At 34.2% G+C, this 4,922-nt stretch overlaps 1 long non-coding RNA gene across 1 annotated transcript; it reads left to right on the top strand.

Annotated features, from left to right (window-relative positions):
* The first annotated feature begins 634 nt into the window (after positions 1-634).
* On the top strand, positions 635-3,294 carry LOC144961596 (uncharacterized). The gene is made up of 3 exons (XR_013643219.1): positions 635-684; positions 1,332-1,429; positions 3,200-3,294. It is a non-coding gene; the product is annotated as an uncharacterized LOC144961596 (long non-coding RNA).
* Positions 3,295-4,922: the final 1,628 nt, after the last annotated feature.

Consider the following 4,922-nt stretch of genomic DNA (forward strand, 5'->3'; position numbering starts at 1 on the left):
GTAAATTTTCTTTATTAAAGGCATATGCAAATCACAATTACAGATTAAACAGTAATTGCCTAGGCTATAGTGAATGTTCTTTATATTTTATCATGTCTGTTTGCGGGTGGTTGGATGGGAGCATCACCCTTGAATCATATACCTATGATGTTCGCATGGGTGTACGATCCGATAGTGATGTCGTTTCTTCTTCTCTTTACTAGCCTATCCTGCTTCTTTGGTTTGTGATTGTATTTTTGACAGGGGATATTTTTTTTTTCTGTAAATCTTCTGCGTGTTTGTTCTTGGTTATTTATAATTTAGTTTATGATTTTGATTTACATTGTACTATTTTTGTTGGATGCTTGTTTTTTTGTTTCAGAACGGTCTCTCATATAACCTCAATTGTGTTGGAAGAGACCTAAAGCAACAAACAAACAAAAAAAATATCATGTCTGTTTGAAAGATGAACGTAACTGATTTGATATTGAAATTCACTTATATAGTTGTATGTAATTATGCTTCTCTGATTATTTTCAGGTCATTATTTTTTTATTTTTATGATTGAATATTTTGATTCAGTGAACATTAAAAACCTCATTTTATTTATCTCATACAGGCTGTCTCAAAAACAATAATCAACATTGCATATGGCTGAATCACAGTAGAGAGTCAAGGGATATATTTATTGATATTTATGAGAAGGTAAATTGTGACTTCTTGTTGTTCTAATCCCTGATAGGCCGGTTTGTTTAATAAATGATATAAATTCCCTTTATTAATTCGTAGGGTCTTTAGGAGAGAATTGGCTTCAGGGTCGATAAAAGAAATTTGTCTGTCTTGAAAAAAGATATAACCCTGGCATCAGCAGCAGTGCAGCACCCCAAAGTGGCTAATAGGGAATAATTTTCTTGCCCTGGGAAAAATTGGGATTAGTATTAGTAGGGATAGTGCCTTGGTGCTCTGGTTTAAGTGCAGTTCATATCCTCTCAATCACATTTTGTTTGGAGAGAAAAGGTAAATCCTGTATTTTTTTGCTATAAATTAACTCTCTTTAACATATGTTTGACTTCTGGGTATTATTGTCATATTGTTCGATTTGTGATGATGATGATGTTATTTATTATTATCATCATCATCATCATTATTATTATTATTATTATTATTATTATTTATATCTCCTTTTTTGTGGGATCATGTGCTTGTGTGACTTGTAGGTGATCCAAGTCAACACAGATAGATTGCCCTGGAATCTAATTCTAATCCTTTTCCTTCTTTGCCTGTTTAAAAAGAGTTTTATATTTATATGATTCCTGTGGACTATAACCATTTTTGTGTCCTTCAATTACCAGTTAATAGAACAATGGATTCAATGGATGTGGACAAAATCTGAAGTCAGCGTTTTCCTTACTGCCTTCAAAGACACTGCCCTTCAGGTGGATATATTCAGGTAATGAGCTTTTATATAGCGCAATATCCACTAAACGTGCTCAAAGCGCTTTACAGGGGTCCCTGACCAACAGCAACATGTAACATGTAGAACGAGACATGACGCCTGTTAGCTATATTACAATTTTTTCGACAGAGACAATGCTGTTAATGGCCAGGTACTCATTTTACACCTGAGTACGGTGAGGAATGCGAGTAAAGAGCCTTTTCCAAGGACTCAACTATGCTCCGAGTGAGGCTGAAACTCAGGACCTTCCGATCCGAAAGCGAGTGTCATACCAATAGACCACATAGCCGCACAGGTAATCCTCCAAATTAGGATATTTGTAACTTTTAAGCTTACTTTCCCAGAGTGTTAGTTGATGGCAGCTGACGTCACAATGTTGTTTGTTATTTTTTTTTTTTTAACTTTAAAAAACTATAGAGCATTTATATAGAGCACTATCCACTAACATGCCTCAAAACACTTTACAAAGTGCTTTAAATGTCACCATGAGTGGAAATCAAGTTCTAACTAGAATCAGCTATCATAACAATCTATCTATCAGTTATAGTTATAAAATAAAACGCTCCGCATATAACAAAATCCATTATAACAAAATCTTCTCCATAGCAACATGGTACCAAAGTTCTGATTTTTTTCCACCAATTCACTACAGTCCACTTAAGATAAACTGGGTTAAGATAAATTCTCGCTTAAAATAAACTTTGAGGCTGGTCCTGATTTTACTGCTCTAAACCATTAGGTATTTAAAATATTGTAAGATAAACTCTGTTGGTGAGCTAGTCTGGATAAGATAAACTCATCAATATGGATTTGCATGACTGGGATAGTCAGGGAGTCTGTCAATCACCCCTCTTCCCACCCACCCCTTACCTCAATCTCCCATCTTTTAGTAATACATTCACATGCCACAATTGAGAAACAATACCGGCTCTATTATTCGAGTGTGTAGTGACGGACACACATACAAATGTACTTGAACATGGGTATGGGGTCAAGCCTTTGTCTATCTCCCTGCACTTACCTCCCCATTGTCTCATTCATGCCATGTTCATCTCCACTGCGAAATGGGCGTTTTGTAGTTGCCTACCACCCCCCCCCCCCCTCTTTACACACCCACACACACTTAAACCCTCAAAAGGCTAGTTGGGCTCGCCAATCGGTAATCAGAATATGACTGGCACAGGTCGCTTTGACTAGGGGACGATAGCAATCTCAGTTCTTTTTTTTTTTTTCAATTCTCACTTTGCCTTTCCAAGCGTTTAGATCATCATATGCATGTTGCATTGTAAAAGATGTCTCTAACGACAAATAATAGTCAAAATAAAAGTCACTCTTAGTTTAAGCCAAGCTGGGCTGTCTTTTTGGGATATAATTATGAAAAGGGAATAACAGATACATTAAAATATTTGTTTTACTGAATAGTTGTTCCCCCTGAGTTTTGGATAAGATAAACTTTTTTTTCTGGTCTCTTCACCTTTTTTTTTTCTTTCCAGCGGACTGCAGTGTACATCATTAGTAATAATAACTCAACATAACGACATACATTTTTATAAAAACTCTACTTTCCATCGAACAATGGAATTGTCTGTATTATAACAGAAAAATGTAATAGATTTTTGTTTCCTTTTTTAAATAAAACAAACTCTTTTGTAATGTTTAATAAAAAATAAAAGAAAAAAACTGATTTACACTTGTACAACAAATGTTTACAATTTCTATATGATATTAAGTTGGTTTATTTAAATGAATAAATATTAATTTCAGGTCAAATGCAAAACTTGCCAAAGTTTGGGAGCGGTATATGGTGACGTTCTGCCATTGTGTTCTACAGATGTTTCCAGTATGATCTCATATTGTTATGGACCAGGGAGAGGGGGTATGGGAAGAGAGAGAGAGAGATGTTTCCAGTATGACCTCTATTGTGATTGAAGGGCGTATGGGAAGAAAAAAGAGAGAGAGAGAGAAAGAGATGTTTCCAGTATGATCTCATATTGTGATTGAAGGGGGTATGGGAAGAAAAAGAAAGAGAGACTGAGAGAGTTAATAAACAGATTGTGGAGACTATGCAGATTGGATTACTATTTATTATATTTATAAACGACATGGTGGAATGTTGATTACAAGTCTTGCATGAGAATTTCATGACTGATGCCACTGTTTAATATTACCTATGTGCAATAATATTAATAATTTGAAATAAAGTTAAAAAGATAATTGCATTAAATTTTACTTAAACTTGAATGTGTAAGAATGTGCCATTACATTGTTTATGTGGTCAGTTATGATAATGAGTCATATTCTCCCAGCTATACAGTTATTGATACTCCTTGACTTTAAAAAGATTAAACAATTTTTACAAAGTTTTATTTGGCCTCCCCTTCGTGTTAATATTAATAGGTTAGACAACTGAACGAAATTTAAAGGGGCCTTGTTTTAAACATTTTTGTACCCCCTTTCAAAACCATTTTGACACTTTAGAGCTAGGGTTTTTATCCGGTTTTATAGTGTGAAACTTGTTTTGCTCCCCTTGGAAAGGATGCTATTCTATCTAAAAAGGGTTTTTTCCCACCAGATTTAAAAAGATCCAGCTACCCAATCACTGCTAGATGGTTGGGGGGTCAAAAAAAATTTCTTTTACTGCTTTCTTGATTAAACCTAGTCCCTTTGTTGTGAAACAAAGGGTGCTCTCCCAATTTGGGAAGCTTGGGGAAAAACCCCCCCAAAAAATTGTTGTAATGGATGCTTTTTTTTGTTTGGGTTTTAAAAAGATTATTACCACCCAAAACCCCTTGAACCTATAAAAATTTTTTGTTTTTTGAAAAAGCCTTTTAAATATGTCCCACGTAAATTTAAAGGGACTTTTTTTTCATTTCCCTTTTTTTCAGTTTTCCTGCCCTTTTACAAAATGTTTTGGGAAAAAATTTGGTCAAAAATAGTTTTAAAATTATTGTGTTTTCGTTTTTGTTTTTTTTTTTTGTTTGGTTTTTTTTTTTTTTTGGGGGGTTGGGGCCTTTTTTTTTGATACCAATGGGGGTTGTTTTTAATTTTCTTTCTGCAATCCCTTTTAAAAACTAAAAAGAAAATGAATATTCTGGGGAAAATTTTATAATGAAAATGTTTAAAACTGTCCCCATTTTTGGGGTAATATTTGTATTGCGTTTGTAAAACCCTAAATAATAGATAAAAACTTAAAACCTGCGTTTTATCCCAAAATTAAAAAGGCTTTTGGGACGCTTTGCGGGGAAAAGGAAGGGTAAACCCCTTTTTAATGATATTTGGTAAAGGGAAAGGGTAAGAGTGTGGACTGATGTTGGGAAAAAGCACTTGCCCATTTCAAGTACACACAGATCTAGTCACATACAAAACCCCTCACACACATTACTTCAATCCAAGACAAACATCAAGCTGGGCCCAAATTTTTTTAAAAGTTTTTTTTAAAAGATTATTTCAACTGAAAAATTAAAAAATTTCCCAAATTTTTTCCCAA

The sequence above is a fragment of the Berghia stephanieae genome, unplaced genomic scaffold (genome assembly GCF_034508935.2).
Source record: "Berghia stephanieae isolate SIO BIC M18660-M18661 unplaced genomic scaffold, UCSD_Bste_1.3 scaffold3222, whole genome shotgun sequence".
Classification (NCBI taxonomy): domain Eukaryota; kingdom Metazoa; phylum Mollusca; class Gastropoda; order Nudibranchia; family Aeolidiidae; genus Berghia; species Berghia stephanieae.